The sequence below is a fragment of the Thermobia domestica genome, chromosome 10 (genome assembly GCF_964235325.1).
Source record: "Thermobia domestica chromosome 10, izTheDome1.hap1.1, whole genome shotgun sequence".
Classification (NCBI taxonomy): Eukaryota; Metazoa; Arthropoda; class Insecta; order Zygentoma; family Lepismatidae; genus Thermobia; species Thermobia domestica.
Genome location: NC_137463.1, coordinates 181,157,245 through 181,172,579, shown reverse-complemented (window position 1 = coordinate 181,172,579; position 15,335 = coordinate 181,157,245). Strand labels below are relative to the sequence as shown.

Genomic DNA, 15,335 nt, shown 5'->3' with positions numbered 1-15,335 from the left:
AATTTAAGGCTTGAAGCAGGAGAAAGATTGAGAATTAGGGTATCAGACATCACATATTCAAAAACAGTGTAATTATGTTTTCATTACATATGTAGACTGTTGCTCACGTCAAAAGATATTCCTTCGATAGAAAGTACTCTGACTTTATTTAACTGATTGACTGCATGATTCCAAGTTCACCTAGAAAAGTTCGCTTCTAATAATCGGCTACAATTATCTAATAATTTCAATAATATTGAAATCTAATAATTTCAATAATCGGCTACAATTATAAGTTCTACAAGAAATTGCCATTTTACTTACTTCATAATGTGGATATGGTTACAAATTTCCTTAAAAAAAATCCAGTTTGCTTACTTTTCTAATCGGATATAATTACTAGTTCCACTAGAAATTTTAACTTTGCTTGCTTCAATAATTTGAATATGATTACAAGTTCTCCTAAGATAAACACTTTGCTTTCTCTATAATCGTATATAAGTACAAGTCCCATTTGCTTTCTTCTATAATTGGATATGAGTACAATTCACCCCATAAAAGATCCCACGTTGGTTTTCTTGCTTTTTCTCTGCAAAATCCTTAAAGAATTTTGCGAGGAGTTCAGTCTCCTGCTAATTTCAGATTCAGTCAACAGAATTGTCAAGCTGTTCAAACGTTCCTGTTGAATTGATCTCAATTAAGTTATGATAAGTTTCAGCTTGGAAAGCTCATTTCTCCCAGTCACTGGGGTTGTCAAGAAAAATCGTATTTGTGTTCTTGAGTGTATTTGACAACCGAGAACAGATTACACTCTAGTGTGGGTCACGATTCGAAGCAATCGGTACAACCGGCTTAAATATTAATTTGAAATATAGGAAAGTAAATCTTTCAGTTTGTCCCACGATTATACTCTTTAGGTTAAAGGAGACAATGATTAAAGCAAGTGAATGGAGATGCAAGAATTGGTGGAATGAGACAGTGGGAGAAACGGGAGTACCCGAGAAAACATACGGACAGGATGTTGTCCACCACAAGCTTATTTGGCCAAGGACCGAACCAAGGATCCTATGCACCAGAGTTAAGCGCTCTACCACTGAGCTACCGTGCCCCCAGAAAGTAAATGATGAACCGATTGATTAGGTATGTCCTTATAATAAAGCATTGCTAAAAATCATTGAAGAACGATTTTTTTTTTTTGTCACAGAGGAACTCACTCATTTGTATACTGATTGCTTTTTTTAAAAAAAAATATAATTTATTGAATGTTCTGCATGTATACAGGGTTTTCATAAAGTCTGGACGGATTTAATTTGCTTATAATTTTCATAAAAATGCTCATAATGAAATCAAATAAAGTGCAAACGGTAGCGGAAGGATTAAATTTTTACTTGGCAACACTGTTAGATAAGCGGCAACTCTGAACACGTTGAGAGAGGGAGAGGGAGGGCAAGGGCCAGTTTCTTACCAAATTCCATCCATTGTTGTTTGGATCACCAAGATCACCCGACCTTACCCCCTGCGACTTCTGGCTTTGGGGTAATGTGAAAACGGAAGTTTATGCAAAGAAGCCAAGTGGTTTGGAGAACTTAAAGGACAAAATCAGGGCGTCTGTGGCTGGCATTTCGGATCAAACACGGCGGAACGCTCTGAGTGGATTCCAGCGCCGCCTACGCGAATGTGTGGACGTAAATGGCGCCCAGTTGGAGGTGTGGCGGTGAATGAACTGAACTGGTGCAGATTACAGGTAAAAATTTAATCCTTCCGCTACCGTTTGCACTTTATTTGATTTCAATATGAGCATTTTTATGCAAATTATAAGCGAATTAAATCCGTCCAGACTTTATGAAAACCCTGTATACAAAGATTTACGTGATTATATTTAGGCAGTCTCCGATCTGTATCTTCTCTTTACATGATGGAAGTAGTTCCCATACACACTCCTTCTATTCCTCCCCATCTTTCAGAAACTTCAAGAAATCATTTATCATGGTAACACCCTCTTTGCAACAGTCTCAAATTCTTCCATACGACACTTTATCACCACAAGCTTCTTGCTGTTCCCAACACATTAAGGAAGCAAACTCTATTAGCAGTACTGGAAGTAGTACTATTAATAGTACCAGTACTATTGCTATACTATACTTATAATCTCTCGTTTTCTTACTGTTAATAAGGTGAAGAATGGCTCCTATGGGAGTGGTGCTTTCCTTATGTTTCCTCACCCTTCTCTTCCATCTCTTTTCTCGACAGTGGTGCCATCTGCTTTAAAAGATGTTTATGTGTTGGGAGAGAGCAGGAGGAGGGTACTACGTGATTCTTAATGACTTTTCATTCATCATTCATAATTGCAGCGATTCCTCATCCTGTCTTCATTTTAACACAGCTTGCCATTGACCTGTTTCTTCTTCACCTGGATAGGTTCAAACAGAGCATCATAATACATATATAATATAAGTGGTCCCCCTTCATCACAAGATAGAGAATGCAGTCTGTAGAGGCATTACCCGTCTTAATACACCTGTAATGGAAATGCAATTAAAGAAACTTCCCTATAGTATAGAGAATAAAATACATTTTCAAAGTGTTAAAAGGGCTTTAGCAAACTAAGAACTCTAGAGGAGGAAGTTGAAAGATATATACAGGGTATTAATGAACTATGCCAACAAACTGAAAGAGGTGATTCTTCACATCAAAATCAGTGGCAGATCTAAAAGGTACAAACTGGGGACAGCCAGAACTCAGACTATGACAGGTATATCATGAGTTTACTATAATCTTTCAAAAATATATAAATAATAGCTTCAATTATCTTTGTCACTCAAAAAAATGGGTCCCCAGACCCCACTCCCGGTCCTGGGCTAGATTGATCATTTAAAAAAAAAAAAAAAGTTTGTATGGACCTGTGAGCAAAAGTGCATAGTTTCAGAGTTAGTCGTAGTTTTAGGAAATACTTTTGGTCGAATAAGTTTCTTTTATAGGAGCAAATTATAAAAATCCTTATCTGCAATACTATTATGTTTCATTTGAACTCGACGGGTTGATATAATGATATATTATATAGCCTAAGGTATTCGTCGAAAGAGAAAGACACAATTTCGAAGCTTGAATCTCCGGTTTATGTGTACTTAGCGACTTGTGAATGGAGAAAATATTTTTTTTCTTTTACTTTCCTTCTTTCTTTCTGTTCCATTTTCTTTTACTTTCTTTTTTTTTTTAAATAAGAAGAATTCCTCTACATCTAAATTGTTTTTATATCACTAACTAACTAACTCTATGGGCTATGGAATCGGAAAGTTCAATGTCGCATTCACAAAACTTTCCATTGATTTTTGTTCTTAGCCAACTGGATCCAGTTTCTACATTGTATTCCTATTTCTGCGAAATTCTGTTAATACTGTCCTCTCGTCTGCACCTAAGTCTTCCTAATGGTTTTCAAGTTAAAATTTTGAAAGTGTTTCTGCTTTCTTTCATTTTGGTTACACTGAAAAAAAATTCTGGCTATGCAATATACACGGCAAAAAATAAATGTTTGGATATTTTTAAGGAACGAATTTTGGTCATGTCTTAACATACTTAAGTCCTCAAGTGTTGTATCAGTGAACAAAAAGATCTAGAATATATCGTAACAGTGATTCACAGGAATTGCCCTGTGAATACTATGTGTTCAAAATGTCTCTGAACTTCTGACATGTCCAATGAGTATACGGACAGAAATGACCTGTAAATGTGTAAATGGCAATGTATAAAGTGGCCTAAACTGTTTTAAAGTCGTTGCTGTGTTCGTATCCTCATTGAACTCAGAAGTTCTGGTGTATTTGGATCATTCTTAGGGGAGTTTGTATTAGGTTTCATCCCAGACTTTTTTTTTTTTAACTGATAGAGCATTTCAAGACATTCTTGGATATTTAAACAATGATTAAAATGTTTCTAAAAGTGTTCACTTATTTATGTATTTATTTATTTATTGCAGTGTGTTAGATTCAGCAAATAATCTCTTCCGTATCATCTGACAGTATTCTGACTTAAGTACTGTCTGATTTATGAATTAACCAAAAAAGATAGGAATACTTGATTAATTGTAGCACAAATTACTAGACAAAGATAGCATTTCAGAAATAAAAGTAACAGAATTTCTCGAAAAGGGAGACTCCCAACCAATCAATGTATCGTTTATATTCTATCACACTTCAGATTCATTGTCCCTTCTCCTTTGAAACTATTTTCGACCACTACTGCTGCATTCCATCGCTCAAAGAGGTGAAATGCCCCATGAGACGCACCCACTAAAGTCTTGACGAGTTGCAAATTCAAATTCTAAGTTGATAATATGGACTTAATAACTTCTGCAGATCCTGGATCTCTGATCCGTTTGTTCGTGAAAGTCAGTTTATGTGGTTCAGACAATTTTCTCTCGTTTTCCAACAAATTGTTTGAATCCTTTGCTTTTGGGATCAAGAAAATTATTCAACTTGGTCTCGACTTTGAGAAAAGTTATTTAAAGATGTGTTTGGGAAAAATCATTTCCTGAAGAGTTACAATGTCCATGAAATGATATGGATCTACTGTCTTCTATAAGTGCAAAAAATCGGTTTGGCTAAGTCTTGAGGTTGGAAAAGTTGTATTCTAAGGGGATTAAGAAACACCACTGTATGGAAACTTGCGTCAATGAGTAACTCGAACCTAGAAGTTTGTAAACTTCCCACATAGTTTCCAGGAATTTTATAGCTCTCTATGCAAAGAACGGCCACTGCTGGACTATAATTTTAAATTAGTGTCTAATCTTTCAGTAAGGCATTCTGTTTCAAATTAGTATCAAATGTTTGTATAAATACGCTTTCATCTAGGGCAAGGCCATGCAAACTTGCAGTGGACAACATCGTACCCGAGGGAATTTCTCGGAATTCTCCTGTTGTCTCCCATGTTTTCATTCTCACCGACTACTTGATGATCATTCACTTTAATTAGTGATCCGTTTCCTTTAGCCTGAAGGGCAATATCTGGGACGTAAGACTACAGATTTAATTTCATTTCGTTCTTATTTCCTTCCACCATACAGCTTATAACGCCTTTCCAAATACAATTTCTTCTGAAACAGAATTCTTATAATTAAAAAAAAAATCTTCGATAATGATTTATTTTCTCCTCTATTATTCCCATCATTTTCTCGTTAGTGTTCTTTACTATCAACTATACTTTTCTGAATTATTCTTCATACTCATATTTTAAAGTGTCCTAATAGTTTTTCAACGATTTTTCGTAATGTCCACACCATAAAAAACATACTTTTCTATAATTAACCAAAAAAACCGCACTCAAATTGGTTCATGACCTCAACAGTTATAATTTATAAGCGAATCTGTAAAGAGAAGGTATGTATGCACTTTTGCTACCGACTGTACGACTACACGTGTTTTTTCTTTATCCCACTCCTGTCCGTTTTAACAATTGCAATTATAAAACACTTCATTTTGGTTAACCTTCGTTTACTTAGACAGTTTCCATGTGCTGGCTTTCTAGTCGAGAACTTTGAAATAAAAACATCACTTTTTTCCGTGTTTCTTAATTGTTAACTGACTGCATGTTTTTCTAGAAGGGGAAGTAAGATTGAAAATCTAAAGCAGTAGATTTTTTTTCCTTTTAAGTCAAACAATCTTAATTCGTGGCTGCGTCTTGAAATCTTGTAGGAGAGCGTGCTAATTCGAGGCAGACGTAACTTCGAAGCAAAAGTGATTAATCTTCCCTAATGACTGGGCTGTTCGCTTACTTATTGCGTTTGCTATGTTACATTGAAGCCGCTGCTCCGTTAATCTGTAACAGTCCCCACTTATTAATACAATGAAGTTTTTGTGTGCTAAGTGCCTTCACAGCTTACATTCTTAAATGTATCTTTACAAACTTCTTTTTTTTTTTTTTCATTCCGTCTACGGGTATATTTCAGTAGTTTTTTAATACCAGAATATTAAGATAGTCGTCCCTGATTCCTTCTGTAATTCGAAGTGCAGTTTGCAGGTGTTGATGATTTCAAGGAGGTTCTTTTAACGTTCTAATACTCTCCAACTCTTTATTTTATTTCATCGCGCAAAGTTTCACTACTAACTAGTTACCGTGAAATATTTTTCTATAGCTATAATAGTTTTAAAATAAATAAAATGGTATTACATTAGCAATTCATACAATATATGCCGAGGTTACGTTCACAGACATCTGCTAAAATTACCAGGGTTGCAAAGTCTCAACAGTTATCATTAGAGACCAAATTTTAAAGTGCAAAAATGTGGTAAGAAAAGGGCATAAAAGGTGCTGAAAAGTCATTCAAAAAGGTGCTAATAGGATATCTTTATTAAGTGCTATAGTATACAGTTATATGATCATTCTTTATTCATTACACAGTAAATATTGTTAAAAACTTGACTTTAAACATTTGACATAAGTTGCAAAATTGTTTTATTTATTCTCATAAACTTGCACAACCTTCAACATTCTTGTAATAAAATTGTGGTTAAAACCAAGTCGGTATTAAAAAAAAAAAAAAAACTAATTTAACAATATTGTGGCTTGAGAAACCGTTTCATACTACTGGGTTTTCAGAAACTGATTATACTTGATTATGCACAACATTTATATGGGTTCGAATGTTAATTTCTGTCGCTTATGGAATTCAGGTGATCCTTAAACATCGCTCGACATCAATGGAAACCAGTGGTACATATGTTGTAAGCACATGGACAGGAAGTTCAGTTGGCGTTGTAAAGATGTCTGTGTCCGGATTGTTTCGCAAATTCAGTTCAAATTTGTCCCTTGCAAATCCGTCAATATTGTGTCTAAATTGTGTGCAAACCAGATTGAAAATAAAACATATTGTTCTGTCCAAATTAAAAAAAAAATAGAAAAAAGGGACAATAAAGGTGCTGAAGGCTAAAAGAAGTTCAAAAAATGGAAATTTTATTAATTTAGCAAAAAAGTTGCAACATTTACGAAAAAGGTGCAACAAAGTGTGTTCATTTCAGTTCGTTTTATGCCCGGAAATACATATTTTGAACTTTGGTTGTTTAACAACTACATTTTTAGAAAAGGTGCTGCACCTTAAAATCCGCTCTCTAGTTATCATGAATACTAATTAAAATGAAAACATAAGTGAAAAATATAATGGAACGCTGATTCAAATATGGTTGCCACCGTCCGGTATTCTATCGGACAGTTCAATTTTGACCTTCTTGTTCGGTGTCCAGTACAACCTCAGAACCGGAAGTTAAATGTCCGGTAATTTTTCCTCTTAATCCTATTCTCTGTTCTATTCAGATTTTTTTAGAATGACAAAAGGAATGGTTTGTCGATGAACATGATTAAAGCAGAGTTTATAATTTGCTTTGATATCGACACAGGCCCGTATCCAAGGGGGATCTAGGGGGCCGGGCCCCCCTAAATTTTTACCGTCCCCCTAAAATTCTAATGGTAAGCTTGCAAATGAAGTATAATATGGTGATGAACTATAATATGTTTGGATCGGGCCCCCTAACTTCTACCGCCGCCCCCCCTACATTTTTGGGCTGGTTTCCAGCCTGTATCGACCTATCGTGTGCACAGGTAGGAAAATTTACTGAAATTATCTAAACTGCTAAAGATGAACAAAAGTACATTTTCAAGAGAGCAGCTTCCAAAAATGAAATCTTTAAGTTTTACGTCCCACGGTTATGCCGGCTAGGCTAAAGGAGAGGGTGATGATGAGAAATGAATGAAATGGTGGAATGAAGAAAGTGGGAGGAAGCAGAACGCAGAGAAAACCCGCGCATACGGTGTTTGTACACATTTGGCGTGAGCTATGGGATCGAACCAAAGACCCCATGCTCTAGAGGTGAACGCTCTACCACTGAGCCACCGCGGTCCTAGCTACATCTTCCAATTAATTAATACATCCAGATCAAGTAAAAGTATGTAGGCCTTATATGAGACATTACCAACCCCAGGAAAGCTGGTAAGACTTATTTTTCAAATATATTTTGTGCATGTCATAAGTATATTGCTAATTATATTTGCTTTTATGTTTTAAATACGATGTATTATTGATGGTAAACTACCAAAATTACATGTACCGACTCAGCCAAAACTGGAATAAATGAGTTTAATAAATACTTCAAAAGTAACTAAAGTTATGAAATTCGAACTCCGAATCACTCACTTTTATGTGAAGTAACCACTTTCAGGTTGTTCGCATTTTTGACAAGCAATGATGTCACAATCTGAAAACTAATATACGTACTCCAGGAAGGTGTCCGTATTTCCATTTTAAAAGTCGCGGATCTTGTTGCGGATCAAATGGGAATATACCAGATGATGTAGTCATTCAGTAGTGTAGAATTTTTGAGCACCTTATGATTAGCATTTTGTAATTTAGATGTGTTTGTAGATCTTAAGATAATTTTATAGCTTTTTTCTGGTGATTCCTCGGAGTCCATTTATAGCACAAATGAATAGACGTTAGATATAAGCAATAGACCTCACATACTATTTCACACTCATAAACGTGAAAAGTGAGAGAGGAGAGAGCGTTCTGAATCCTCTTAGTTCATTAATCACATTGTCCGGATTCAGCTTAAATTAATAAACGTGTCCGAATTCACCCTTTCCTAAACGTCCGGATTCGCCCGTTTTGAACACTGTAAACTTGTGCACACGCGCAAAGTAATAGAATTCTTCCAATATGCAACGAATAAAGTAGAGTCTTCGCTTCGATATATGTCCTACTTAACCATTTGCTGACAACAATTTCTGTGTAAAACCTTAACATATTCCACTAAAAAGTTACATCAGGTCAAAAAACGTGAATGAACATTCCTGTTTCTTATTCTTTCTCCCACCGTCGAAACTACGCATAACACTCTTTGCACTTCCTACTCAGCACTGAACTGTAGGAAGGTACGGTGCTTCAAATAGTGTCACAACAATTCTCCACATTACACATGCGAAGAATAGTATTATCGTAAGCTTAGGGTGTCCGGATTTAGCGGCTGTCCGGAATCACTCAAACTTACTATATATGTGATAGAAGTGATTATAAGTGATTTTATCAGTACTGCACTAAACCTAAAACTCACATTTTCGATTCCACACAATACGTCTGGTACGTACAGAAAGCACAGGCTGGTGGATGTTCCACTTTATTTTCATGTAAGTAAGTGTCCTTCCTTTACTTATCTTTGGTCTATTTGGACTTCAAAGTTCCCTCTTTCAGATTTTTTTTTAAAAAATAATTCTCTTCTCTCTTTCATTATAATATTTATAAGTCAATGTAAAATATAATCATTGTAAGTTCCATATGCAACTCACGACTTTAGAACCGATCGGAAACAAACGAACAACAAATACTGGGTGAAATACGTCATGCTTAACCTATCGATTGTATTGGTAAAAGTAGTATGAGGATCCAGTTAGCTCATAATTCAAGCAATACTCATAATTTGGACGTAAATTCAGTGGGGGGTAGTAGCATTCTGGCCGTCCCCGCCCCCCCTACAATTTTAACTTGCCAGAGACGTCCATGTACCACAATGTGTGAAGTATTAAATCTAGAGCTACAATAACATTATCAAATAAAACAAAAATGAACATTAATTAGAATGTATTTATATTTATGGATATTAGAATATATGAGACACTTTCTAAAGAGAGCAAATTACTCTGCATGAGAGAGAGTGCGTATAAAACTAGGATAAATTTTGAGAACATACAACTCTACATCTTATTTAAAGGGGAATTCACCATAAGTGTATGCTTTCTATTTTTCTGAAATTTTGGAAAATAACAGTGTAGTACTCATGGTTTCATTTCCATTTATTTCCATGATGCTCTGGATTAAAGTCTTAGTAGCAGACAACACAATCTCTCGAAATAATTCTATTTTTCATACAGCCATAATGTATGACGTGTCGTTACGATGAGTGCCACGCATTCTATTTTATTGAAATTTTGGAAAATAACAGTGTGGTACTCATTGTATCATTTACATTTAATTTCATGATCCGTAGCGTTTCTGTATTACTAACAGACAACGAAATCTCTCGAAATAATTAAAATTTTCCTATAGAAATAATATATACCCTGCCGTTATTATGAGCATAACTTTTTTTTTCTAAATTTTGCAAAAATGAGAGTATGGTATTTGTTTGGCCATTTACACCTATTTCCATGATGTACTGGTTTATAGTCTCTACAACAGCCAGCTAAATCTCTCGAAATACTTTTATTTTCTATGTAAGTATAATACGTATATGACGCCATTAAAATAAGTGTCGCTCCGTTGGTTGTTGTTAGATTTGGGTAAATAATAGTCATTTACCCATTTTATAATTTACGGTACTTTCCAATATACGGATGTTTTATGTTTTTCGTTTTTCTTGTTGTTCACAATAATATCTTTGTGCTATTTCAACCCTTGCAGTATCTTACATATATTTCTTTAGCAGACGTTTAACGTAGTAGCTTGGTTCAATATATTTTATTACAAAAATTGCAACTCTAGAAACATTAATTAAAATATATTTAAAGTTTACTGATCAATGCATTCTGCTAAAAGCTGTAAAAGGTAGTGAGGTAATATTATGATTTTTGGTAGGTTTACGCTAGGCCATTTTCAAAATATAGCGTGCACTCGCTCCCATATACACTCCTTCTTTCGTAAAATTAAGGTGACTATATGATGTACTATAAAAATATTGGGTTAGGATATGTCCCATTACAACCTTTGTAAAGATGATCTCGTGAAATTTATTTCTATTTGTAGAAGTTTCAATTTTGTCCGGTAGATGTCAACCGCTAAATGATGTTTCCTGCCATCTAACGTCGCGAGGTGTAACTTCTAGCATTCTAGAATTATAAGCCTTTGTTTCAATAATAGAAAATGTGATATGCATTGCTTACCATTAAAGCCACCGTTACCCTGAAAATATAATCGCTCTAGCTATGTATTCAAAAAAAAAATTTAAAGAATTCGTTTTCGTTGAAGGGTTATCGTATGGAGTAGCGATAACATCGTAAAATACTATGTTCTGCAGGGTGTACCAGAAGTAGTGACTCACCTTTTCAGTGGTCAGTACATTTTTATTATAAACAAGAATGGGATGAAATAAAATTGTAGGTACAAAGGAATGATGTAAAAAAAATCAAACACTTTACAGTATGTGCTATTCTCCATGTGGAGGTCCACCTGGTGGCCATCAGTATAACATCAATGCATGCCTGCATCCGGAGACGCACATTTCTGTACGCATCTCGGCACATCTGAACGGGAATGTTGTTGAATTCCTCGATGACTTGCGCTATCAATTCCGCAACACTGTTTATGGATCTTGTATATACCTCGTCCTTCAAATGTCCCCGTAGGAAGAAGTCAGGAGGAGTGAGATCTGGTGACCGTACAGCTTCTTCATTCATCTCACTGGATTTCCGTAACATTATGTGTCTCAGAAAATAGGCGAACGCATTGGACATGTTTCTCAAGCGTCAGGCGAGGTGCCATCTTGTAGTGTTGTCAACTGAAAATCAAGAAAAACACCATTATACAACAATACAAACAAAACATAAAACAAACAAACAACGACAATCATACAGCCTAATCTACCGCAATTAACAAGTGAGTCACTACTTCTGGGACACCCGGTACTAAATTTTCTAAGAAAGGTGTATAATCCTAGAATGCTAGAAGAAGTTATACATCGCGCTCTTAGATGACAATAAACATCCTCGAGTGGGTTAACATCTACCGGACGAAATTGAAACTTCTGGAAATAGAAATAAATGTGCGTTTTGCATAATCCCCTTGACACTTTTTTTTTTCTTCAGAGTTTCATAAACCATAATTAATGTTTTCAAAGTTGTAATTTTGCAATATTACAATCTTCTAAGTTTCACTTGCGTGAGCCATTTAATAGGCAATTTAAGTTGTTATATGAGGCATACAGAGCACAAGGATTCAACTCCAATTATCAAAATTGTGAGAAGAAGACATAACGTTTGTACACTCCGTTTAAATACATGGAAAAGTGAACCTGTTTTATATATAAAGAGTTGTTTACAATAGGATGAACATGAATATTTCAAGCAGTGAAAGGGGCTTCAGGTAGATGAAATATGTCCTAAATGACCAAGATTGGACTTGTGCACCGAACGCCTCATATCTCAATAATCATAGCGTGTATTGTCCTCTTGCAAGTGTCATAATGAAAATGTTAATGCAGATATGTTTTATTATTAGTTTCACGTCTTTTTTGTGTGTGTGGAGGTCACGAATCATACTTCTTTAGATTCTTAAAAGTTACTTTTTTGTCGATATTACTGAAAATTACACATGAACATCTATTTATCCTCAAAGTATGCCATTTTATTCCGCTCACTAAGATTTATCAATTGATATATGTCTTATCTTTGTAGAATATATTAATATATTTGTTAATACTAGTGTAGAATTATTATTATTATTATTATTATTATTATTATTATTACTATTATTATTATTATTATTATTATTATTATTATAATTATTATTATTATTATTATTATTATTATTATTATTAACTAGCAATTTTGAGTTGTGACAATCTTCTTGCAAATTAGTGAAAAATTACTTTTTTGCCATTATAAACTATTACTTCAAAATTGTTTGCTCGTAGACTAATGGAAAATAAAATCAGCACAAATCATGATATATATATATATATATACAGGGTGTTTCAAAACAATATCGACAACGTTTGGGAGGTGATTACTGACACCAAGATAAGACAAAAAGTATAGATCATCCTGGGTGCACAAATGCTTCCTTTCGGAATTGTATGCTGCCGATAACATAAAAAAGTGAACTTTGAAAGCCCATAGCTCCAGTACTATGGAACTTACCGTAGTCGGATCAAGACTTCACTTAGGAACTAGAAAATAGTATGCGCCCTATCCAAATATTCACGTTTCAGAATCCTGCGGTATTTCCGCAACAGTTTTTATAGAGGTAGTTTGTGAGTAGTTCCAATTAAATATTCGTAGTCAAACTCCCTCTATAAAAATTGTTGCGTGAGTATCTTAGGATTCTGAAATATTTATTTTTGGGTAAGACACACACACACACACACACACACACACATATATATATATATATATATATATATATATATATATATATATATATATATATATATATATATATATATATATATATATATATAATATTGTAATGTTTCAACGTTACAGTCCAATTAATAATGAAACAATGTAATAACAATGGATAGTATAAGTTTGAAAAGTAACTGCTGGTTAATATATATCCCACTCCCCTCCCACAGTTTTTGCGGGAATGAATTTGGATTTAAATGCCATCAGAAGTGTCACTGTTCATCTCAGAGACCTCAAAAACTATAGATTCGACACTAATATCGGTCATTTTCGATCATTTGTAAATGTCTTCCCCCTCCTTTAAGTTTCATCGTCAAAGTGATGACAAAAATTATCTCATGTTCGAACTTCATCTATTGAAAATTTGATCGAGATCTGTCCGGTGGTTCAAGAGTGAAGTCACATAGACAGTCACGGTCATTTTTATTTTTTTTACATATACCTCACCCTTCCCGTCCCCTACGTTGCGCCGTCAAAGTTAAATGATAAAAATTATCCCAAGCCGGAACGTCATCTATGTTGAAAATTTGATCGAGATCGGTTGGGTGGTTCAAGAGTTATTAAGTTGTATTTATTTTTATATACCTAGCCCCTCCCCTAAGGTCTACTGTCAAAGTGATATGATAAAAACCACCCCAGGTCCGAACTTCATCCATTTTCAAAATTTGATTAATGTCGGTCCTGTGGTTAAACGTGATGAAGTCACAAAGATGGTCACTTTTATCTTTACTTTTTTGACATATATCTCCCCCCTCCCTTTCCCTTCGTTGCACTTTAAAAGTGAAATGAAGGAAACATCCCATGCTCGAACCTTATCTATGTTGAAAGTTTGATCGAGATCGGTCGGGTGGTTCGAGTTATTAAGTTTTATTCATTTTCATATATTTCTCCTCCTCCCCTCCCCCTTCGCTAAGATCTACTGTCAAAGTGAAATCACAAAAATCTTCCCAGGTTTGAACTTCATATATGTTGAAAATTTGATTGAGATCGATCGGGTGGTTCAAAAGTAATTAATTCACGAACATAGTCACTTTTATTTTTATATTTATTGAGTTTTGTATATCTCTTACTTCACCACCTCCCCTACGTTGCTCCGTCAAAGTGAAATGATAAAAATCATTTCAGTCCCAAACCTCATCTACATTGAAAATTGATTAAGATCGGGCAGGTGGTTCAAGAGTTATTGTTTTTATTTATTTTTTCTATGCCTCCCTCCTGTCCCTCTCCTAAGTTGTAGCGTCAAAGTAAATAGCTAAAAAATACTTCCAGATGAGAACCGTATCTACGTTGAAAATTTGATCGTGATCGGTAGGGCAGTTCAAGAAATTAAGAGTCACAAACATAGTCACTTTCAATTTTATAATATAGATTGAAAGTGAAATCAATCAATCAATATAGATTGAAAATGGATATATTTTACTAAAGAGCTCGTGTTTCTGAAACTCGGGAGGCATTTGTTCTCCCTGCCCTTCCCTGTAATATCCTATCCCATAAATATGTTACGTCAATTCGTATGTGCGCCGACAGTTTACCAACATCTTCAACTACCAATTCAATATAATTCATGGATTAGTTCTTTCTAAGACCATGTAGTGCCAAAATGTTTTTGTTTCAGCGTATCACAAACTGTGTTTGTAGATTTTGGGGTTATAAAAATGATTTTGAGACTGCACGAAAATATTTGAAAAACTATAAATTCAGTAACACTCATGGTACCATGGATTGGGGTAATAGGTCCTCGAGCTCACAGTCAATTGTGCTTTCCTGTTGGTATTCGAATAATTGTTGGAAAATATGTTTGTTATTCGAATGATTAATCGAAAATTTATGCGTTATTCGACTAGTTATAACGAACCTTTTTTTGTTACTCGAATAGTTATTCGACAAAGAAATTTTCGTTATTCGAACAAATTTCCATTATTTCTTGACATTAGGGGAGGGCGGGGTATTCGCGAATACTGAGGTAATGCAGAACACCCAAGTTTACGCCCAAGCAAGCTTATTAGAAAACAGATGATTTTGCTGCATGCTAGCGGAGAGACCTGGAAAAGTGTAGGCTAGAGCGACCTGGCAGGATAAAAATAAATTTGGTGATATTCAATTAAATGGATTGCCAGGAAGAAGACGTTTTGTTGTCTTTGTCGATTCACTTATAACGTTGATTCAACAATCTGGGCAAGGTAAGTTGGTTCTTATTTTAT

The 15,335-nt window shown here is 34.8% G+C and overlaps 1 protein-coding gene across 1 annotated transcript in view; it reads left to right on the top strand.

Moving 5' to 3' along the window:
• Positions 1-15,335, top strand: part of LOC145662863 (runt-related transcription factor 2-like) — a 260,111-nt gene that overhangs the window by 73,432 nt on the left and 171,344 nt on the right. The window lies entirely within an intron of this gene.